The sequence below is a fragment of the Topomyia yanbarensis genome, chromosome 3, assembly GCF_030247195.1.
Source record: "Topomyia yanbarensis strain Yona2022 chromosome 3, ASM3024719v1, whole genome shotgun sequence".
Lineage (NCBI taxonomy): Eukaryota > Metazoa > Arthropoda > Insecta > Diptera > Culicidae > Topomyia > Topomyia yanbarensis.
Genome location: NC_080672.1, coordinates 257,257,200 through 257,282,242, shown reverse-complemented (window position 1 = coordinate 257,282,242; position 25,043 = coordinate 257,257,200). Strand labels below are relative to the sequence as shown.

The window sequence follows — 25,043 nt, the reverse complement described above, 5'->3', positions numbered from 1 at the left end:
AGCTCAATCGTAGTAAGTCATGCTTAATTTTAATTTTTATCAGATTGTGGGGAATATTCTTACGAACAATTCCTCCAAAGATACCCTATAAATATATTCGATAGTTTGGCCTCTAGTGAATTAAGTTCACGTTTTTGGGGTTTCCGACCACTATGCAGCGGTGTCTTTTGATAACTCCTTCTCGATAACAAACATTTACCCAATTTGTTGAGCAGAGTCGTTTGGTTTACAAGACTAGGTCCAGGTCTCCGTCAAAATTTTTAAAGTTTGAAGGTTTCTGTACGTTTCTTTTAAAATAAACTTCAAAATTTGAGGGTTTCTGTACGCTTCTTTTAAAATAAACGTAAAAAAATCAAACCCCCCCCCCCCCTTGAGAATTTCCAGCGTACGAGCCTGGCGCAAATGTATCAAGTCTCAACGAGATTAGCAGACCAAATAAATCCGAAAACGAAAGTCGTTCATGTCAGATCGATTAGAACTGCTAATGATGAATACTCGTCTGACAACGAGGTAATACTCAACTTTTTTGATACGGACACCAGGCTGTGCAGAGTCATCACTGACGACTCTCACTGAGTTCTTTACAGGTAGTTCTGATTCTGATTCTGATTCCGAAGAACTTTAAAAAAAAAAAAATTTTGACCAACGAACTGCGGAACAGATCAAAATCAAAAATTACCAGGGGTTTAGGGTTTCTACTAAAACGTTGTGAAGAAAAATTTCCCATACAAACGTTGGTGTTAAACTATGAAGCCATGTTTTAATATTTATAAATAACTTCACCTCGGAGTTTTTAGGAACCCCAAGCTTAGTGTAGTCTCCATTTATATTCAGCTTCCATTTTTAAAATTTTGTTACTAGAGCGGGCGGTCCTATCGAGCCCTGTGGCTGGCTACGTCCTTAGTTGGCTTATCAAACATGCTCCGTTGCTCTTGAACATCGAACATAAACGAAAACAATAATTTAGACAGATTTTGATACTCTAACATTTAAACGTGACTACAAAATTGTGAGCATATTGCTGCCATATAACAGAACAAGTTATTTCGTTCAGAGTAACTAAAGTTTTTTTTATAAACTGTGGTACTATCCCAGCACATAATTTATTATACTTCAAAAGTTAATTTCAGTGGAAAACTCGGTCTCAAAAAATATTGTAATAAAATATATAACCTTGAATAGCAACCATAACTTCGTGGTAATCGGAAAATTTATGAACCTGTGTGGCATAGTTCGAATATATAACTAATGCGTAGCATGTCAAAATTCATTATTTATTAGTCTATTTGGAGTAGAACACTAAACTTTCTTCTTAGCGAAAATATATTCGAAATTCCCAAGGGTGCTCTGGTTCCCATCTAATGAATTAATCATATATTTTTTTTTACATCTGGGAGTACAAGTTTCTATATGCTATAAGTTCAACAATCAATTCCCTTGATGAAGCAATGTATCTCGAACAAAATCAAGACTATCCTATTCCTCATGTCTGAAACATCTCTACAAAGCTCGGATAGTAACAAGATAAAATTTTCAACAAATTGAATTCAACGTTTTGCCCTGTCCGCCGTATGGCAGACAACCCTTCAACAAGTTTGTACTAATTAAGTCTTTGCGAAGCGTCATCGGTTCCCGGATCGGAACTTTCCTGACATGGCGAAGATACGTCGCCGGGGAGTTGTAGGTTCATCAACAAGTTTATACGAAAGTTTGCGCACCCGATGGGCGGAAACTTTCCACCCTTTTTCAGTGAGCATATCTTCAATCCCGCCATGGTCAGGCCAATTTGCGTTCATGTTGATTGAAGAAGTTTGCTAATTAAATAATGATTATTACCGTAATTTGAAACTTTTCTGTCTTTTGTTAAGGTAGATCTGGTTCGCTAATTTTAGAATAAATCAATATGTTCAGCTGCTGCTCTGGAAACCTACAAAGAACATTCATATTGCAGTAATCGGCCAGCTCCTGATGCAAAAGAGGAACTTTCACCATCGATATTAATTCTGTTAGTCTCAATAATTGAATGATTGTTGGATGCTGATAATACAAAAGTGCACCCGCTTGCGAAAAAGCCTTCTCTAGTCCTATGGGAATGTAATTGATTTAGGTGAACCCGCCGGTGATTATTAATCAAACGCATTATTGCTCGACAATCAATTGTTAACTTCGTTTAGAGTTATGCTACACAGTGAGATAAATATATGACGTGTTACGTGGAAACATGATATGTACTTACATTTAATGCAGACAAATTGTTTCCGTTCCTGAAAATAAATAGAGAAATTTTATATAAACGTTAAAACATATTGGAAATACGAGTGAAATAGGAAATGGGTATAATATCAGCGTTTTCGAATGCCATAATGTATTGTTGTTACTATGCATAACTTATCGCCGTCGTCTGTACGATTCCCGGCTTGAAATTTTTAGTATCAATTGAAAAGTCATTCGCTATGCAAAGAAGTCAATTTAATCTACAGGCCTCGACTAAGGCATACCAATCTGTTCTGTTCAACAACATTCGGAGGATAGGAGAGCTCTTTTGTGAGCATTTCTGCCAGTCTGACTGTCTTTGATCTATCTTTGCTTGAATATTTACCATTCCATCTTCTGCGTAATTTTGGGTCTAGAAAGTTTTGCATTCTATCACAGAGTTTCTCAAGTAGCACTTTCAATTCAAAGCAGACAATTGTAATTTATACTCAACAATGCTTGAAGACAGCTAAACTATTGAAATATCTGTATTTGGAAACAGTGCACCTAATTCAATCAAACGCAAACGCATTTCAACTTTTGTTAATGTCTATGATCGAAACAAACGTTCTTTTAATCACTTTACCATGAATTAGCACCAATTTTTCCACATATCAGTAATATTGCAGTTATTAATTCGCTCACAAACACATTAGGGAAATGTTAAATATATTAGTATCTAATATGTTTCAATGACTTTTTGCAGATTACAGTAATGGCATTATTGTAGCCTCTAAAAGTAAATTTGCTTCAGATTTGTCTGTATTATTAATTATATTGTATTCCTGCAATGCTTAAAATCATTTCGCATATTCTAACGCTCAATCATAAAATCCATTTTTTTCTAGCGAGAATAAATATCACCATTTTTAGTTTTCAGGAAAAAGTTCTCTACAGGTATGGCTCTATTTACGATTAAAATACGTTATGAAATATTACTGTTTAAATAAATGCAGTTAGTACAATTTATTCGTCTTAGTTTGTTTTTAGATCTTTGTCGAAAAACCTGTTTTAATCCACGTAGTGGTGCTATTCCTTTCTCATTTATCCAAACTCCATGGCAAAAATTGTTCCCAAAATCGTGCCATGAATCCTGAAACAATCACGTTTTTACGTTATGAAAACTGGACCATGGCCATAAATGATGTGTTTTATATTTATGTTCAATTTCCCTTCAGTAACGCCCGCATAACGCTTATTTCAGTGGAACTATTCGTTTTTGTTTTGAGAACTTCAGTCACGGTTTCCGCCAAGTCATTTCTAATGCGATTTTCAGTACGCGAACTAGTTCACAAGTTTATTCCATAAAACCAATGATTTTCATAGATATAGGAACCTTAGTTCACAAAAGCAAAATATTCTGGATATGTTCTCGTGAACTATTTCACGAAATTTAAAATTTTACTCATGAATCCATTCAATACTCGTGAACTAATTCATGATCTCTATTATATTAGGTACGATCCAATATCCGTGCTCGTGAAATAGTTCACAACATCATTCAATTATTCATGTATTCGTGAACTGGTTCATGATACCTAGTATAAGTCACAATTCACGTTCAGTTTTGTGAAATAGTTCACGAAATCATAAAATATCATTCATGTATTCGTGAACTGGATCATGATGCTTAGTACATGATTTACAATCTATTTTGCGTGCTGGTGATATTTAGAAGATATCACTAATCATTTACAATTTCATTATTATTCATTACAATTAGAGAATTATTCATGGAATCATTTTTATTCTTTGCATTGTTTCATGAAATTCCCAGCTGCTAGCGACCATAGTAATAGACACGAGCATTAGATTTAAAAAAAACTATTAGGACCTCGAACACCGTTATTCGTTTGATAAGGTTAATGGTGACGTCTCGATAGAAAACGAAAACTGCGCTAAGAATCCCAAATAGTGTGCGTGATATAAGTCACAGAACAAGATATCGCGAATCAGTCACATTTTTATCATCCAGTTCATATTGTCACGTTATTCCGAATAAAAAAAAACCTATAGTTACCAAAAAATAATAGATCACAATTAGGCGAAGAGAATTTACGAATACTATGATAAAAATGCTGATATCATGAAAATTAGTCATATTACTCTTCGTGTCAAATTTAGAAGTAAGTTCTAAAATATAATATTACGATAACATTAACAGAAATTACGAAAATCATGACTAAGATCCTGAAATTATGAACATGAACTATTCTATTTATGACTGAAATATAACGATAACATGAACAGCATTTACAAAAATCGCGACTAAGATCCTGAAATCATGAGTTTAAATCCCGCTAGTCTGACAAAAAATTCGATAGTAAACTCATGAATAAGATGGCACAATAACGTGTTGAGAATTCACAAGAATCACGAATAAGCTCTTGAAATCATGAACAACATTTTACTGTCGGCCATGTATTTCCAAATCATGAATTAAAATCACAAACGAAAACTAAACATGTCCAGAGAACATTAACAGTACCCTAACCAAACATTCTAATGTAATTCCATGTGCATATTCGGGGCGAACAAGTTTTTTGAAAACACAATTAGTTTCATGAATTCGATGTTTATTATTCATAATTTTAGGAACTTGGTCATGCTTTTCGTAAATCGTTCAGTTCACGAAATCGTGACCTTTTGTTCATGAATTTATGAACGGATTTTTTTCCGTGCGCGATTCGATGGCTGGTTATGTTCAATATAATGGTTCAAATGTCCATTACATATTCAGTACGATTTGTACATACATACAATGGATCGACAGCCACGAACTTGAGAAACTATGTGTCGAAGCTGAAACACTTGAACCCAACAGCGGATCCAGGAGGAGGGTTCGGGGGGGTCCGCGGACCGCGCCAAAAATTTTCAACTTGTTAACAAACTTAAAATTAATTTCAATTTTAAAGTAGTTTTCAATCTCAAAATCATTTCAAACCAAATTTTTCACTGCTTTAACAGACCCTCTCGGGAAGTTTATTTTGAAGGAACAAAGAAAAATTTTGTTCGGGGGGTGGGGGAGGGTTGGTAAGTGATGAAGGAAGGTGGGATTAGGGAAGGGTGGTGTGTGATGGGAGGAGGGATGGGGCCCCTAACTACTCCTCTGTTAAAATACAGGAAGCCTATATTAGTCAAAAAAATAGACCGGGATTAGGTTCAGAGTGATTGCATAACCTTTCTATATGAGAAAGGCTAAAAAGTAAGTTGAACTTATAAATATGAGATATCACTTTTTTCACTTAAACTACCATAACAAACGACCAAAACGCATTAGTGTTTCTAAATTTCGAGAAACATCGTTGATTAAGCTTCAAAACAAAACCTAAAATTTTGGTGTAGTTTGAAAAAAAGTTATTCTGAAAAATTAGGATGACCGTATTAAAGTGGGACACACTCTATTTTCCCATGGAACCAATGTCAAAAACTTCAAGCAAAGTGGGCGGAGGTCTAAAACTGCCCAAATGATATGAAATTTGACATCTTAGCTTACTTTGCAATTTTGTTACAATAGGAGAGCTTTGAGATTTTTGCAATGCCCTAATGTGTGTGCGAGGGTGGCCAAGGGAAGGGGGGTTGATGAAAGGTGGAGGTGTTTGGGTAAGTGGGAGGAAGGGCGATACTACACCCAAATGCATATTATACCTTCCATTTGAAACTTGTTTTAAGAAAATCGGTTCGGTCATCTCCGAGTAACCGATGCGCAATTGTTGGTCACACACAGGCATACACACATACGAATACGCACGTTTTCCGAACCCAACGAAGTGAGTTGAATGGTATAAGAGTCTCGGCCAACAATTTCAAGCAATGTGTAACTGATTTTAATTATTTTTGTATCATTTATACAAATATTGATTACCGGTTTATATGGAAATTTCGCATGTGGCCCCATACTTCAACCCGTAACACAGGAACCAGAGCTCCGATTCAAAGGAAATTTAATGGCATTCAATAGGAATATTCTAGCTTTCATTTGAGACTGATTTTGTGGAAATTGAGCCCGACATTTCTGAAAAGCAGATGTCAATTCAACTCAGGAACATAACCACTTTCCCGAAGCTTCCGGTTCCGCCGAAGTTGTCCCATGTGGTCAACGTGGGTTTGATTCAGTGAGCTGAAACCATAAATTCAAACATTTTCGAACACATTTTATGAAGTTTTGCATATTTTAGATACCATGCTGATTCCGATTTATATGGGAATTTCATGCGTGACCTCACTCTTCAACCTGGAAACGTTGTACCTTTCATTTGAGACTAAGTTTGAAAATACACATACTCACACACGCACAGACATTTGCCTAACTCGACGAACTGAGTTGAATGGTATAAGAGACTCAGCCCTCCGGGCCTCGGTTAGAAAGTCGGTTTTCACAGTGATTGCATAGCCTTTCTGTAGGAGAAAGGCAAAAAGGTCAGATCGCAAAGCAGATGGAGTATTTGTAATTGTTCTACAAGGGTCGCGAAAATTGGGTAGGGGGCGAAGAATGATTCTTCTACCCTATTAGGATGCTTTAATAAAAATGAACTAATTTCTTACTAATATAGTAACACATTAGAGTAGTTGATGCAGTGATCATTGTGTCAAATGTTGAAATATAACTATTTTTGGCTTAAGGGGGCGTATAAAACTTGTTTACCCTATCTTCGCCCCGTTCTCAAAAATTAAAAACAAGCTGCCAGAATGTGTGTAAGAGGAGCATCGACAACTGTCAATAGACTTTTTTACGGCTCATGTACGTACACGTCACATGACACAAATACTACATAACTAGCTGGTGGAAAATAATAAACAAAGACAGCAAATGTAAATGGGATTGCTTTCAACCAAGAAACCGCATTAGTGTTCGTGAGACCGGCCGACAAGAACTCAATGATTATCGTGTCAGTAACTTTTTACCGAACTAACGACCTCTCAAAATACATGGATTTGATTCGATTGCAATGACACTGATGGATAATCATTGTTCCATTTTTGTTTTTTTTTTTCTTACCGACACTCTGCCAACTGACGCTGACGATAAAATACACCAGAATAGATTTAGCTGCAGTTCGGCAGTCGTTTACCATTTCAACTAATGGATGTTACGGTAAGCTTGTGAGGATATTGGGATCTTCATTTGCACTAGTGATTTATTCTTCTGATATTGATTTTAGAGACCGAAAGAGTATGCAAAAAATACAAACCAGTGATTCTGTTCACCGCTGGGACAAACGTTCAAAATCACGATATCAGCACCAAAAAGGACACGAAATATTTCGGAATTCTGCGTTCTACCATTCGCTTACGCCTCTCGAACAAAAATCACGATCAGGTCCGTACTGGCCCGGGCACAGCTTTACCAACAAAGGAGGACAATGGCGTGGATTGTTGACCTGCAGAATTAAGAGTAATCTATTGCACAACATTTGCAGCTGGATAGCGTAAAGCAGTATACGGATGCAGCACACCGAGAGAACCGATTTGTAAATAACAGATCAGAAAAGTGTACTCATGAATTCTAAAGTAGCTATTGTTTTCAGTACCATATTTCATCTCAATTGGACAGACGTGCCTTCAGTTATTTATGCGTAGGAACCTTTAAACTTATTTTTGATGAATGGAATGCGGGTGTGAGAGTCGATTGAAGGGTGTTAATTAATGGCACGCGCAACATCCAGTCGCAAATTACACCTTCCATTTGAGCTTTGATTTATGGTTCAGTCATCGCCGAAGAACCGATGTGACTTTAATTGTGGTATATGTCTGAAACCCAGAACTTTCGGAATTGTCGCTGGTGGACAATATATTCAGAGAACCTTTGATTGCCTATCTAGACCAGTGAATCGAAGTAATTTGATGTTCTTTTCAATAGATCTTGTACCGGTTTGTATGAAAAATGTTTATGTGACCGCAACCTGTCCGGAACCAAAAGTCAGAACCGAATCAAAATTCAATGCCAGTCAATTTAATTCATCAAGTTTGGAAAAAAAATCGGCTTAGAATTCGTTGAGAAATGGGTGTTGAACTAACTTAGGAGCTTAGCGAGTTTCCCGGGGGCATCAAGAACCGTCACAGGTGACCTATGTGGTCAAAGCTACTTTGATTGGTCATTAGTGATCTACACACTAAGTAAAAATATAATGTTGATGTTAGCGGAATATATTATACTCCCACTGTGAAATGAAGGAAGATTGAATGAAATGTCCCTATGGTTACGTACAAGAGAAAGAAGATAATAATAATGTAAGAAAGATAGCATTGGAAAGTTTACATGTGGATAGAAAAGTAAATTAAATTATGAATATGAATAACTATTTTACTTTTCAGATCTTAAATTGGAATTGTTGTCGATAGAAGAAGTGAATTTGCAGACTAAAATGTAGGGATATAAAATTTAAACTAAAATGAAATAATAAAATTCACTCCTTACAGCTTTGAGCAGACTCAAATATTAAAGCTGAGTTTGCCATCCAAAACTACGAAAGGCTGTTGGCAACAGACCAGACGAAGGAGGATAAATGTCATTGGTTGATAGGATTCAGCAACCGTTAAGTATGTTGCAACGATTGAACACCCGTCAGACACGAGAGTACTCACAGTAAAACCTAACCTACAAATATCGGTCGGTGTAGAGGTTAGAGGCATACTAGCGGATGCGTCAGAGGTTGATACAACAGGGGGTGAGAAAAAATGATTGCGGTACATGTGGTCGGCCAGAAAAAACCGAAACTTATATGGTTCAGTGCGAGGAGTGTGGTATTTATCACTTTTCTTGTGCAAATGTAAGCTGTTCAACGGTACAGGAGACAACATATTCCCGTTCAAAATGCATCACAACTGTTCCATTTCCCCTCGGTTCTAGAAGCAGCAGGTCAAGCACGGCTAGTTCATGTCTAGCATGAGTCTCTTTAGAGCTACAGCGGCTAGAAGAAGAAATGAACCTTCAGAAACAACGACAGTAGGGACGGTTGGCGAAAGAAAAAGCCTTGATGGAGAAGTCCCAGCGTGATCAGTTGGACCTAGATAAAATATACATGAACAAGAAATACGAACTGGTAAACCAACAGAATGAAGAGGTGATGGGTGTACGAAGCCATTGTAGTAACTGTATAGCAACAGAGTCAAAGAGTGGGTCGGGAAATCGATAGGAGAGACTGGAATTATCGGTCCAGGCGTCGTTGAAAAGTTGTCCGACTTTGAAAATTCCAGTCCTGCTCAGCTGCCAGTTGTGGTTCCAGTCGAGAAGCTTGGTACCAAGATCACATCGACACCGTTGGCAAAGCAGTATATTTCTACGGACATGAGTATGCTTTCTATGCAGAAGATAGCCGGGAGTACCACTATCGGCGAACCTGCGAAAAAGGAGCGATCAGGTGCTGTAATAAATTTGCCCCAGAAACTAATTTCGCGAACCATACCGCCTGTCAACGTTCGAAAGTTTATAGATTTGCTTAACGAGTCTGTGCTAATCAATGAAGCGAAGTTAGTACGAAGTATGCCTTACGAACAATGGCAAAAGAAAACTTTAGCAAGTTCATCAAAAGCGACGAAAATTAAAAAGTTCGCCATTTTGTTTTTTTCTCGGTGAAAATGTTTCATTGTAGTACCGACCAGCAGTTTTCCCAAATGAGCATCGTACACAATATTCGCTTTGGTTCTGTGCTCCTATTATACCCACACTTGGTGTACAAACTCAAACACGCTGTTTCGTACCAAAACAGGTGCACATGTTCACCTGCACCACGGAACCCCATGTACGTTCCCGGTGTACGTACATATAGGTTCATGGCACCAGTTTTCTCTTTCTCACTCTCATCATTACTAGCGTTGACTCTTTTTGCCTTGTGCGAATCGTTCTCGTGTACGCACCCGGTGTACGTACATGGATTTTTTAACTAGAGTTATCAGCTGTTGAGATTTCGTCAAAAAATGCCAGAAAAGTTGAGATTCGGCAGAAAAAATTAAGTGTGCAGGTTACAATGGTGACGAATGTAACAATCTTCGGAGCGACATGCTCACCTGCCCATTTCCAGTACGTAAAAAACCTGCTGAATGTTACGGAGAATGAAGCAGATAGTCCCAGAGCAGAGTTGGCTATAAAAAATAAACACTACGTTGATGGCTTCTTACACAGTGTTGAAGTGAAGATACATGCCAAAGCAGGATTCCACATTCGTCACTGGCAATCAAATAGTACAAAGATATTGGAAAAAATTGGCGAAACAAAACTGAGCAAGGAAAAGCGATTCGTGTTGGATGAAGAAGCGCCTGTTAGGGATGATAAGTCACGTTCTCATTCTCAATGATCTTCAGCAATGGCGTGCAAAAATAGTCGAAGGTCGATAGTATTCCTACGAAAAGGGAATTGCTGAAATTAATGATGAGCATTTACGATCCGCTCGGTTTAGTCGCGGCGTTTATCATTCATGGAAAAATTCTTGTCCTAGATGTATGGCGCACAAATACTACATGGGACGAGAAGATACCGCATGACCTGATACGCCGATGGACTGAATGGTTAACGATGCTTCAAAAGCTGAACACTGATTCCTACTTTCCCGGTTACAACCCTGCAAGCTATAATACCTTGGAACTACACATTTTCGTGGATGCCTGTGAGGAAGCATTTGCAGCAGTAGCGTACTTCCGTGTTGTCGATCGTGGACGTACAAGATAAGTTTTGGTTTCTTTCAAAACAAAGATTGCTCCACTACAACTACTCACTATATCCCGTTTAGAACTACAGGCTGCGGTACCAGGAGCTCGCCTAAGGAAAACGTTGAGGAAGGACATCCACTGTAAATTAAACGAAGGTATTTCTGGTTCAAGCACGGTGAATTCTTGAATCAAGTCTAACCTACAAGCGATGCGACCTGTAAAGCATATTTTATTAGGTAGTAGTTTATTTAGTTTTCGAGTATATGATCACTCGAAAAAGAAAAGATCTTGTTTAGTTTTTAGTTCCTTTTAAACTATAAGTAGCCGGCTATCAAGAGTATCCTATGTTTTCTAACCAAAAGCAATTTGAACTGCACACAGCCGACCGTGGAAGTATTGCATAGAAAAGCTAATCTTATCTGCGCAATGGCCCGGATCACTATCCATTGCGACAGTATTTAGACAGATTACACTATTTCTTCTCTACGATATATTTATTGGGTTGAAAACTACCGAGTCATAATATATTATACAGACAAAAAATACACGTGAACGAGCGAAAATATCGATCATTGAAGAAAAATACAAGGAATTGTTAACCTGATGTACGGGCTTGTTAACAATAACGGAACTTGAAATAGGATTCACGAAAACAGACGCGGCGAATTTTAAGTACCCGTGATCATCGATACTAGTCAGAACAAAGTCTCATTGAGGCTGATTTCTGATCAATTATTCATTTTACGGTAGTGCTTTCTCGGCTAGATCTATTCGCACCCTCCCATTCTGATACTATCAGCAGAAGGCGTCAGCCGTCGCCGGTCAAACGTCATCAATACACTTACACTCACGTGGAGGCATGAGATAGAAAACTTGTGAGAACTATGTTATCCCACCGTTTTGTAACCAAAATAAACAATACATTGAGCAGCACATTTACGGATTCCCATACGAGGTGGCGTTTCAATCCTGCTCCAGGAGCACCTCATATGGGTGGCTACTGGAAAAGGATGGCGAAAAAAGATGAAACGAAATGTCACTATGGTTATGTACAAGAGAAAGAATAAATTACTAATGTAAGAAAGATAGCATTGAAAAGTTTACACGAGAAGATAAAGGTAAATTAAAAATATATTAAGGTTTGAATATAAATAAATATGTTAACTTTTAGATCTTAAATTGTGTAGCGTTGTACATAAAATATTTAAGAAATAAAATAAGCATTACCATGAAGTACTAAAATTATTAGAGAATAGCCCCTCGGCCATTCAGGTAGTACAACATAAAATACTGCTCCTTTCTCTCATTCTCTTCCAGAGAGTGAGTGGGGTGAACCTAGAAGCTAGGGCTCCGCGCTTCGAGAGCTCATACGTTGCGCGCCTGGCAATCTTGTCAGCGCACAGAGGAGTAATTAGAACAAATTCCTGGCCAATAACCAAAATATTTTTTTTGTTATATTTTTTTTACATACCTGCTCGTTATATTTTTTTTAAAAGCCTGCTGAATAACGTGGCAAAATTAGGAGTATGTCAAAAATAGTTAAAGATTTTTTGCATGGATATAAAATGGGGATATTTTAAGGGGTTTTTTAATCATTTTAATTATATATCCAGCAATATCGCTTTCTAGTAATGATGACTGTATTAAGTAAGACAATAGTATTGCAAACGTAGTTGAATACAACCAGTTGTATAACTTTAGCCTAAAACTAACTGAAAGTATTAGTGTTTTTTTTTTTTTTCAATTTGTTTATTTAATAAGGCACGTATGCGTTAGCTTAAAGGTGCCATTTTTTCATTGTTTTACATTTTGAATTTCTTAAAACTAGGGGGATACACATTTCAATATTATTTTGTTTTATATAATAAAACTAAAAAAAAACTACAGCTAACTTATACATATAAAAGAGGGTATAATATAATATTCGTAAGATTTGGGGAACGGGTCATTTGTGTGTTCTTTGTATAGTAATTCACATTATGATTTTTAGAAGGGAGATTGTAGAAAAAATAATTATTAACTAAGCGGAACATTTTACAAGCTTATTAACTAGAGATAACTAGAAAGAGTGGTTCAGGATTAAGGGGAATTAATTAGGACTATTTTAAAGTAGTGGTACTGTTGCGCATTTCTTAACGAGATTTAATATTGTTCAACTAAAACTAGAAGATAGGGGGGCACATACATTTTGGGAAGATATTCAAGGGGAGAAGGGGGTGAAGTCATACATCTGTGTATCAGAGACATGGGTGGGTGGGTGGACAAGGCTGAAGGGGGGGGGGGGGGGGGTGAGATATAAACTTTCAGTTTCCGGCATCAGGAATTAACGGCCAGGATTACAGATTCGAATGGATTGATCAACTAACACTAGAAGATAGGGGGGCACATAAGTTTTGGGAAGATATTCAAGGGGAGAAGGGGGTGAAGACATACATCTGTGTATCAGAGACATGGGAGAGAGGGTGGACAAGACTGAACGGGGGGGGGGATATAAACTTCAGTTTCCGGCATCAGGAATCAACGGCCAGGATTACAGTTTTGAACGGATGTATCAAGTATTGGGACGCCGGGCGGTTTTCCTCGAGCCGGCAGGGGTTCCTCCAGACGATTTCGTAGTACGGCTCAGATACGGATCGGGAACACACCGCGCTGCGCGTGTGATGTTGTACTGTAGATCTCGTGTTGTTGGTTCATTCGACAGATGTTTTGTCTCGTCTTGGAGTCGTATCAAACCATCGTTGGGGTACGGTAGGCGGAAGAGGGCACTTCTGGGAATGATAAGAGAAAAGATAGGGGCATTTAAATTTGGATATTGATGGTTTTGAGGAACGTGTATATAAGGGACATGTAGAGAATATCGCGGCTTGCTAGTACATCTCGAACCTGGACATTGGGTGATCTTCCTAGGGCCCGAAGGGAATCGAATAGTTGAGATCTGGCAGAACAGTACTCGGCGCATGCCCAGACAACATGTTCGATTTCGTGATAACCGTTGCCACAAGCGCAGATACCGCTATCCACGAGCCCAATACGCCGGAGATGTGCGTCCAGCGTGTAGTGATTGGACATGAGCCGAGACATCACGCGAATGAAATCCCGACCCACATCCATCCCTCTGAACCAAGGTTTCGTCGATACCTTAGGGATTATCGAATGTAGCCACCTTCCCAGTTCACCATTGCTCCATGATGTTTGCCAACTTTCGAGGGTTCTCTGATGAGTAATACTGAAAAATTCGCTGAAGCTAATTGGTCTTTCATATATGTCACCTTGCAAAGCGCCCGCCTTAGCTAAAGAGTCCGCTTCTTCATTACCTGGAATGGAGCAATGCGAGGGAACCCAAACTAAGGTAATCTTGTACGATCTTGCAGACAAAGCACGCAGGCGCTCCCAGATTTTCCCCAGAAAATATGGAATGTGCTTTCTAGGTTTCATTGAACGGAGAGCCTCGATTGAGCTGAGGCTATCCGAGACAATAAAGTAATGATCGGTGGGCAAAGTATCAATGATCCCAAGGGTATACTGAATAGCAGCAAGTTCTGCGACGTAAACTGAAGCAGGATCATTGAGTTTGAATGAGGCGGTGAGGTTTTGATTGAATATACCGAAGCCAGTGGAGCCGTCGAGGCTTGACCCGTCGGTGTAAAACATCTTGTTGCAGTCGACTTCTCGAAATTTACTATGAAAGATGCTTGGGATCACTTGCGGGCGTATGTGATCCGGGATTCCACGAATCTCGTCTTTCATGGATGTGTCAAAGAAAACAGTTGAATCAGAAGCATGAAAGAGATTGACACGGTTGGGATAGTATGAAGAAGGATTGATATTTTGTGCCATGTAATCGAAGTACAAGGACATAAATCGGGTTTGAGAATTGAGCTCGATAAGCCTTTCGAAATTTGCAATTACTAACGGGTTCAAGATATCGCATCGGATGAGCAATCGATATGAGAGTTCCCAAAATCGATTTTTCAGCGGAAGGACGCCCGCCAGCACTTCTAAACTCATCGTATGTGTCGAGTGCATGCAACCCAAAGCAATACGCAAACAACAATATTGGATTCGCTCTAGTTTGATGAAATGTATATTCGCAGCGGAGCGGAAACAGAAACTCCCGTACTCCATCACCGACAATATTGTTGTTTGGTACAGCCTGATCAGGTCTCCTGGGTGGGCACCCCACCATGTTCCGGTTATTGTACGGAGAAAGTTGATCCTTTGCTGGCACTTCTGTTTCAGATACCTAATGTGACATCCCCAGGTTCCTTTAGAGTCGAACCAGACCCCGAGATATTTGAAAGTTGAAACCTGAGCAATAGTTTGACCCATTAATTGAAGCTGTAGTTGCGCTGGTTCACGCTTCCTTGAAAATACGACTAGCTCAGTTTTCTCCGTGGAGAACTCGATACCTAGCTGGAGGGCCCAAGCAGACAAATTGTCCAAGGTATCTTGCAATGGTCCTTGCAGATCGACGGCTTTGGGACCTGTAATAGAGACCACACCGTCATCTGCAAGCTGCCTTAGCGTGCAGGAATTGACAAGACATTCGTCAATGTCATTCACGTAAAAGTTATAGAGAAGGGGGCTTAGACATGAGCCCTGGGGAAGACCCATGTAGCTAATTCGTGATGTCGATAAATCACCATGCGAAAAATGCATATGTTTTTCAGACAGCAAGTTTAGCAAAAAGTTGTTTAGAGTCGGTGAAAGACCATGCTGGTGCAGCTTCTCAGAAAGAATTTTGATAGAAACTGAGTCAAAAGCCCCCTTTATATCTAGGAAAACTGATGCCATCTGCTCTTTGCTAGCATAAGCCATTTGAATTTCTGTTGAGAGCAACGCAAGACAATCGTTCGTCCCTTTGCCTTTGCGGAAACCAAATTGTGTATCTGACAGTAAGCCATTTGCTTCAACCCAATTATCGAGGCGAAACAAGATCATTTTCTCGAACAACTTTCGGATACAGGACAGCATCGCAATCGGTCGATACGAGTTGTGGTCGGAGGCTGGTTTTCCTGGTTTTTGAATGGCAATGACCTTCACTTGCCTCCAGTCATGAGGGACAATATTATCCTCAAGAAACTTATTAAATAAATTCAACAAGCGTCTCTTGGCAGAGTCTGGCAGATTCTTTAACAAGTTAAATTTGATTCTGTCTGGCCCTGGGGCTTTATTATTACATGATAAGAGAGCAAGTGAGAACTCCACCATCGAAAACGGTGTTTCGTTCGCGTTATTGTGAGGGGACGCGGCGCGGTAGATCTTCTGTGCCGGGGCGGAATCCGGACAAACCTTCTTGGCAAAATCGAATATCCAACGGTTTGAATATTCCACGCTCTCATTGGTACTGTTTCGGTTTCGTAAGCGCCGGGCCGTACTCCAAAGAGTGCTCATCGATGTTTCTCTCGTTAGTCCGTCGACGAACCGGCGCCAGTAGCTACGTTTTTTGGCTTTTATCAAACTCTTCATGCGCGTTTCCGCCATCGCGTACTGTCGGTAGCTAGCTGGCAGCCCGTCGTCCCGGAAGGTCTTATACGCAGCGGCCTTCTCCGCGTACACGTCTGAGCACTCTTTGTCCCACCATGGATTGGGAGGACGCCCGCGTGAATTCGCGTCTGGTACGCGTTTAGTCTGAGCTTGAATCGCGGTATCGAGAATCAAGCCAGCCAGGAACCCGTACTCTTCCTCCGGAGGAAGCTCTTGTGTCGATTCTACTTTTTCGGATATCGCGGACGCGTAGCTCTTCCAATCAATATTTCGTGTGAGGTCATACGAAACATTGATTGTATTCGGTGGCCCTGAACCGTTAGCAATATTAATTACGATTGGCAGATGGTCGCTGCCGTGGGGATCAGAGACTACCTTCCACATGCAATCTAACCGCAGCGATGTCGAGCAGAGGGACAGATCTAAGGCGCTCGGTCGCGCTGGAGGGACAGGAATCCGTGTCATTTCACCCGTATTCAAAATAGTCATATTGAAGTTGTCGCAAAGCTCATGGAGTAGGGTAGATCGATTATCGTCATGAAGGCAACCCCATGCCGTGCCGTGGGAGTTGAAGTCACCTAAAACTAGCCTCGGTGCGGGGAGGAGTTCCGCAATATCGCAAAGCCGTCGGTGGCTAACTGAGGCTCTAGGGGGGATGTAGGTGGAAGCAATGCAAAGGTCTTTGCCTTTAATTCTGGTTTGGCAAGCGACAACTTCAATGCCTGGTGTCGAGGGGAGGTCGATCCGATTGAAAGAATAGCACTTTTTGATCCCCAAAAGTACTCCTCCGTAAGAGTCTTCTCGATCCAAGCGAATAATATTAAAATCGTGGAAGTGTAGGGTTATTTCTGAAGTGAGCCATGTCTCGCATAGGGCAAATGCATCGCATTTCAAATTATTTAGTAAGATTTTAAACGAATCGATTTTCGGGATAATGCTTCTGCAATTCCACTGTAGAACAGTGATTAAATCCTTGACCTCGTTCGATGAATTAGCCATCGAAGGATACAATCGCTGAAAGGAGGGGCCATTTCGCAGTGAACTGCATCAAGAATGTTTTTACTGCGGGGAGAAAGCTTATCAAGATACTTTTAAGGGGGTCAGAAATGTTTAACGCTGTAAGAATACGGTCCACAATGTCAGAGAAATTTATTAAGCCAGCACTGTTTTCTTTCTCTGGCTGAGATATGGGAACACTTGGGGTTTTTGATGTTCCTGGAAGTGCTGGGAACTCCTTTTCTGAGCTCAGGTTACTGAGACCGGGAGCGACTTGCTTCGGTTTTGCACCAGTACTTCCTTGAGTAGTTATTTTAGGGGGACCATGAAGAGACACCTTCTGGCCTTTACGACGAAGCTTGGAAGAGGAAATGTTCTTCCTTTTTCTACTACTTCTAGGCACAGCAGAAGATGTTCCCTCCTGGGGTTCATCACAGTCGCCTTCGTCAGTAGACAAGTTGGTAAAGATGTTCGTAGAGACAGGTGGCGTAGCTATCTTAAGCATTTCTGCAAAAGATCGCTTAGAGCGTCCCTGAAGGGAACGCTTAAGATTTTCCTCGCGCTGTTTGTATGCGGGACATGAAGGGAGATCATGTGGATTTCCCCCACAGTAGAGGCACTTTTCGACATCTCTACCACAGGAATCATCCGCATGATTCCCACCGCATTTCCCACAGCGGGCTTTATTGCTACAATGGGAGGCTGTGTGTCCCAATTGTTTGCAATTAGTACAGTTCATGACCCGCGGCACAAAGAGGCGAACAGGTAGACGAACCTTGTCAAAAAGGAGGTAATTAGGCAGGGCAGAGCCGGCGAAGGTCACCCGATAAGAGTCTGAGTTGACGTATGTTTTCTTCCCGTCAGCTGCGACTGATGCTGAATGCAAACGTTTGCATTCCAGTATCTTCACTGGCTTAAGCATGGGGTCTTTGAAACAGCCAGTCCCATATTTTAGCAGGTCCTCGCAATTCAGACTCGAATCGGAAACGACCCCACTGACTTCAACCCTGCTAGCTGGAATATACACCCTGTACTCCCTCGTAAAGGGCTCGTAGCCAGCAATATCGTTTGCCTGAGTTGAACTGTTAACCACCACCCGAAGCTTATCAGGGCGAATTTTCGATATTTCTGTCACGGCCGAATACCGATCCGTCAGAACTCGAGAAATCTGCAACAGATTCAAACACTTTTTTTCTTTGGTCCGAAAGAAGATCACAAATGGCCCGGTGGCCGAGGTCGGATATACCTTGAGCCGGGGAGCCGATTTTATTTCGACGTCCATCTCACCTTGAGATGAACCGCCGTCAGGGGAAGTCATTTTTGCACGGGCCTATTGCCCAGTGCACGTTATTAAGACAACCAAGAAGGGGAAACGAAAACTAATACTTAGCTTGTGTATGTAACGGTATCCAGACGGCTTACTAGAAGAACACTGTTTCACTTCACTGACCGGCTAACGGTACTCAGAAACAGAAACACAAAAGAAGGGAAAAAATACTGAAACCTCAACTAGGCGCAGAGTGTGTAAATAACCTTGAACGCGGATTAACACTATTTGTCGCTATAGAGTGTACGGACCGATGACAAAAGACTTCTATCTCGACTGAGTGCTCGATAACGAATGAAAGTATTAGTGTTGCTATGCATTGCACTAACTTTAAAAAATACGTTTTTTAAACATTTTATTCCAAACTTGTATGATAAAAAAGTTACATTATATGGCGAGATCCGGCAAAGTTGCTGAAGCAGTATTACAAAACCAGATTCTAGCTATCCAAAAAACATAAGAACTCTTCCGATCCACACATTCCAAGCGATTTGAAAATATTGAAATTTTTAGTAATTTGAGGTACATCGAAATGCTGTAGGGACAAATACTATGTTTTTCAAAATGTATCTCTATGAAAGTATGCTCAAGCGTCCCTTTTCTTCCCCCTTTTCCACTGATCAACTGTTTGTGCAACTGGAAAAACGAATGTATTCACAAAGATCATCTCGAAATTACTAGTATTCGAAAGGAAATAGAAAATTGACCTCTGCACTGGTAGGTGGATAGATGCCAAATTATTCCAAAAACTTGTTATTGTCTATTTTTTGTTCATACTAAAGCATAGTAAAAGCAATAGCAATAACAAATAATTTTGGCCAAGATATGACCCCAGTTACTCCTCTGTGCAGCGGTTGGAATCTCATTTAACGGGTGTATGCGACGTCGGCACCGCGTCCTTTTGTTTTAGTACGTACAATGTATGAACATTGCGAGAACTTTGTCGCGAGAACAAAAGGAGACAGAGAACGGAGGACAAAGGTTGTTTCTGATTTCGGGAAAAAAGACAACCCAATTTGACCTGAACTTCTGAGGTTGAAAGTCAATGCCCTAAAAATGGTTTAAGGGATTATATATGTTGAGGTCGGCCAAAAAATCAAAAAAAAAATTAATCCTTCTATCGTAAATTTCAGGCTCTTAAGAAAGTTATCTAAAATTTTTATAGAGATCGGTAGACGCAAAGTTATAGCGTTTTTCATTTTGCTCCCTTACGGAAGCGTGGCATATACTTGAAACTTTAAACGCGATTATTTCGAAATAATATTTTCTCAAAAACGTCTTCGCTGTGACTACGATTCCCTAAAAAGTTTTCAACCGATCTCAAAACTTTTTTTTCGGATTGTTCGTAATTTAACTGCCGTGTCCTTGAACGATTCCATTTTGTCGTTAAAATTTTATATTAATATTATGAATTTTTTGATTATTTTTTAAAGAAATCTTTAATTTATCGTTCAAGGACACCACAGGTACATATACTAATGATTTTTTTTAGTTTGATGCTTTCAGTTGAGCTGTTGGACTAGAATCGTAGTCACGGCAAACCTCTTTGAAAAAAACGTGTTTTGCGGAAATTGCTATAACTCCGACAATTATTGATATTTTTTATGTTCTCAAGTGGATTTTGCAAATTGATCATTGTACTACGCTATACGTATAACAAGTATTTCATAAAAATATGGCTACATACCTTTACAAAAATTCAAACTTTTCCATTTTTCCCGCCTCTCAACATATATAACCTTAAGGAGGTTTTGTATCGGTAATGAAAGGATGACTTCGGCACAAAATTTGTGGTGAGAAACTATTGCATTTCATGAAATAGTTAACCATTTCCGGTAACGAAGTTTGCATTAAACGCTTATTCTGAGGATATCACAGTTTGTTGCATTCACTTTGTTCTGGATCGTGGAAGAGGCAGGAATTGTTCGAATAGTTGTGCCGCGGTGTGAGACTTAAGAATTAGCTAGGTCAAAAAGTGAGTGCGTAAGTTCATTCGCACGGAGAGCTAAGAATAGATCGTCGAATTAAGGCAAATTGTGATCAAGATCCCGCCACACTGCATTCGTAGCCATAGACGCTTCTGATCCCACCATCCAGCTTCAAAGAACCCGGCAGTTCGATCCACGTGCCCGAAGAACAGTGAGACTGCTAGGCAGGGAAGCTATCAACGAACCGTCAGCACTACGACGACGGGATGAAAACTAAATTCGCCATCTTCGGTTCAGAATCGCCAACAGACCGTGAGCATCGCCTTCGAGTCGTTGAGCATCGCCCGAATTCCGCTGAACAGCCAACCACCACGCCTCACGTAAAACCATGGTTGTAAGTACGTTCCATATTTTTACTACATGCGCATGTTAGGGAACAGTACACAACACACGCTAAGACCTCAGGACCGTAAATGTGAAAAAGGGATCATCCATACATGACGTAGCATTATATGGGGGAGGGGGGAGTTTAGTATTTTGTGATGATGTATGACGAAAGGAGGGGGGGGGGGTAGGGGGTCATGTCATGCTACGTAGCTTTTTTTAAAGGGTAACAACTAACATCGTGTTTGCCTTTCTCATATAAAGAAAGGCTATGCATGCATGTCATACACCATTCGACTCAGTTCGTCGAGATCGGCAAATGTCTGTGTGTGTGTGTGTATGACGTGTGTGTGTGTCATTTAAACTCACACAATTTTCTCAGAGATGGCTGAACCGATTTTCGCAGTTTCATCTGAATGGTATAACGCTCACATAAGCTGCTATTGAATTTTTAGTTGATCCGTCTTCCGGTTCCGGAGTTACGGGTTGAAGAGTGCGGTCACACAGCAAATTCCCATATAAACTGGTACCACCATGATGTTCAAATGATGTAAAACATATTAAAATTGATGTAACATTACTCTAGTTTGCGGGTCTGGATCACTAATGATAAATTAAAGCAGCTTTGACCACATTGGCCACCTATGACGGTTCATGACGCCCCCGGGGAACCCGCCAAGTTCCTAAGCTAATATCACACCCATTCCCCAACGAATTCTCTACCGATTTTTACAAACTTGATTTCAAATGAAAGATACAGTAATACCATTGACTGCTGCTGAATTTCATTCGGTTCTGACTCTTGCTTCCGGAGTTACAGGGGTGTTAGTAAGGATACACTGGAATTTCCCATATAAATCGGTACAATCATAATACCTCAGAGGCTAAAAACTATTGAAATGGTCACCAAATTACTTCTAATCGCAGATCTAGATCATTGCCAATCAAACATTCTTTGAATATATTGTCCACTATCGACGATTCCGGAAGTCCAGAATTCCGGCCATATTCCATAATTAAAGTCACATCGGTTCTTCGGTGAACCGATTTTCTCAAACCAAGTCTCAAATGGAAGGCAAAATATGCAGTTGAGTATTGTGTCGCCGCCCCTCCCCCCGCCTTGCCCTTACACCTCCATCCTTCATCACTCCCTGGCTAGACCGATTTGATCAACTTAGTCTCAAATGAAAGGTGTTGCGTCCCCGGAAACTGATATTATATTCCATCTCTATCCGACTTCCGGCTCCGGAGTTACGGGTTGTGGAGTGCGATCACATAGAAAACTCCGATTCAAACCGATACCGCGATGAATGTACAAACGTGCTCTTATATATACTTACCAAGTGTAATAAGAATGAAAACAATTTCCATAATGTTATATTGTACGAACCAGCTATTAAATCATAGTTTGGAGAAATGAGAAAGGCACAATTGCACCTCTAAGTGGATTAAAACAGGTTTTTTTTATTATTTTGGGTGAAAGAAAAAAACTATTATTATGGGTGAAAGAAAAAAAATTAGAATTTAGACACCTCTGAAAAATGTTTAATAATACTTGTATCAGGATGCTTTTAGTAAAAATAAAACGGGAACCAATTTCTAACTAATATAACAATAAATTAGAGTAGTAGGTGCGGAGATCATAGTGACGAATGGTGAAATATAGCTTTTTTTGCTTAAGGCGGGCGTATTAGACCTGTTTACCCTATCGGAAGTGATATGAAGGCTATTTGAACATCCTAGCAAAGGTGTATTTTTTAATGGTTCTGGTGAAGATTTCTCACGCTGTTCACGTCGTTAGTTTTTCCCTTTTGCGGGTTGGGTTGACCTTTATGTTTCAGCCTCGTCTCCCTCTCTAAAGCGAGCAGCGCTAAGGACACCCAGAGAATTGTGCCAGTTGCCTTGAAGCTCTGGGTATGAAATTTCTAGCGACCCTTTTAAATGTATTGGTGGCTTCCTGAAGTTGTTTGGGGAAAGTCGGATTGTTTTGGAACCGTTTCCGAAACAACCGAAACCCGCCTTCGGACAGGGTCTCTAGCTGGGCAAGCCACCAAGGTGAATGGTCTCCTTCGGGAGTGGCGTGAAAATCATTCACTCGTTAAATGCAGGTTCTGGTCCCGATTCCCCCAGATTACATTTGGAATTGTTGTGGATAGAGTTGTTGCCGATAGAAGAAGTGAATTTGGAGACTAAAATTTAGGGATATCAAACTGAAACTAAAATAAAATAATAGAATGTGCTCCGTACAGCTTTGAGCTGACTCTAATATTACAACTGAGTTTGTTAGAAGATTCCGAAAGGCTATTGGCATCATCGATTTTGTTTCACCACGGCTCATAATCTGACTTGGCGTCTCCGGTTTGCTTTGAGTTTAACATGGTAAACTAGGTTCGATTATTCTAATTATTTCATTTCATCAGCAAAAAATCTTTTGCTTGTGTTCTGTATATTTTGATGCACTGACCCAGTGTGTCAATGTGCAAAGACTGTGCTGTCACAACCCAGCTTACAACTCATTTCACCATATGGGTATGCAATAATCTAACGACATTAATTATGCTATGTGATTTTCAGCGTATTGCTGAGCATAATAGCTCATAACAAAAATAACATCGTCCCACTCTCAGTTTGCCTTCGAAAAGCGAAGCGCGTGCTCACAGATGTGACACAGTCCCGCGAAGCTAAGAAAATTAATCAGTCCCTCTTCACTTACCGTTGACGATGGATGAATGTTTGCAGGTAATCACGCTCTGACTACACTTCCCAGTTGGAATTATTATTTCATTTGCTACTATCAGCGAGAATGGAATGAAAAAGGCCAAGCTGATGCAGACATGCAAGTGTTTTTCCTGCTGGCATATTATTAGAGTGGTTTCGCGTTAAAGCATTTGCTTCACGCTTGGCTTCCACTTCGACCCAAACCTAGAGCTAGAGTGCTAACATCTTGTGAATTCCGTTGACCTTCGTTTCCGTCTTTGGCGTGACGCTGCCTATTTATTTGCATTCCTCACCTGTAAAACAATTTACCAGTTGGAAATTGTTCCATTGCAGTCAAGCATACCTACTAGCAATGCACGGATCCCTGACTGACATGCAACTTGTTTAACGAAATTACTTCCCTGCGACGGTAGTTTCGCGTGGATTAACATCATTATGAAAAAGGCTTTCAAATTTGCATTGCATGTGAAGGTGTGATTTCTGATATGGTGGTCATATTGAAACCACATGTTACTTGGATAAAACCCATAACAAATTCAAACGTAAGTGTAGAATTAATTATGTGTTTTGGTTCCGGTTGTTCGTCTATAACATTAAGGAGATTCTGGTTCTTGTATACTGCACAAATGCACAATCGATTGACCCGAATGGGCTGGGATGTTTTTGAAAACGAATCTGTGCAAAGTTAGCATTAGGGGATTGCAAAATTTTTTTTTAATTCTCAAAGGCCTCCGCTTCCATATTGTGACAAATGTCAAAATTAGCTCAGATGCAAAATTTCACATCATTTGTACAATTCTACACCCCCGCCCACTTCGCTTGAAATTACCATTTACAATTCTACACCCCCGCCCACTTCGCTTGAAAATAGCATTTAATATATTTTTCCTCTCCATTTTTGTGAATGAAATGTGAAATTTGGCATCTGAGCTTGCTTTGACATTTGTCACAATATGAGAGGAAGGGGGGAGAATTAAAAAATACTTTTTTTTTGCAAGCATACCTACTAATAATGGATTCCATGAGAAACCGGCCGACCACAAAATATGACCATCGTCAATTCGAACAAAACATTGAAGTTGTGTTAGGTCTATGAATCTCCATGGTTTTCTCTGACAATTGCAATATTTTGATACAAGAGCAATTTTTCAAAAGGGCGTAGACATTTCTATGTGCATTAATTTCAAAAAAATTTTGATCGATTTCTGTAATTTATACAGCAAAACTTTCTGAGAACCAGTTATAGGGAATAAACATTTCTGTACGAAAAAATATACACTGAAAAAAATGTCGTATCATTTTTC

General features: G+C 39.9%; 1 protein-coding gene across 1 annotated transcript in view; it reads right to left on the bottom strand.

Annotated features, from left to right (window-relative positions):
- The window catches only part of LOC131688858 (uncharacterized), a 708,198-nt gene that overhangs the window by 597,631 nt on the left and 85,524 nt on the right, over positions 1 to 25,043 (bottom strand). The window contains exon 2 of the mRNA XM_058973432.1: positions 2,237 to 2,264. The gene's annotated coding sequence lies outside the window, so the exon portion shown is untranslated. The remainder of the gene's footprint in view (positions 1 to 2,236; positions 2,265 to 25,043) is intronic.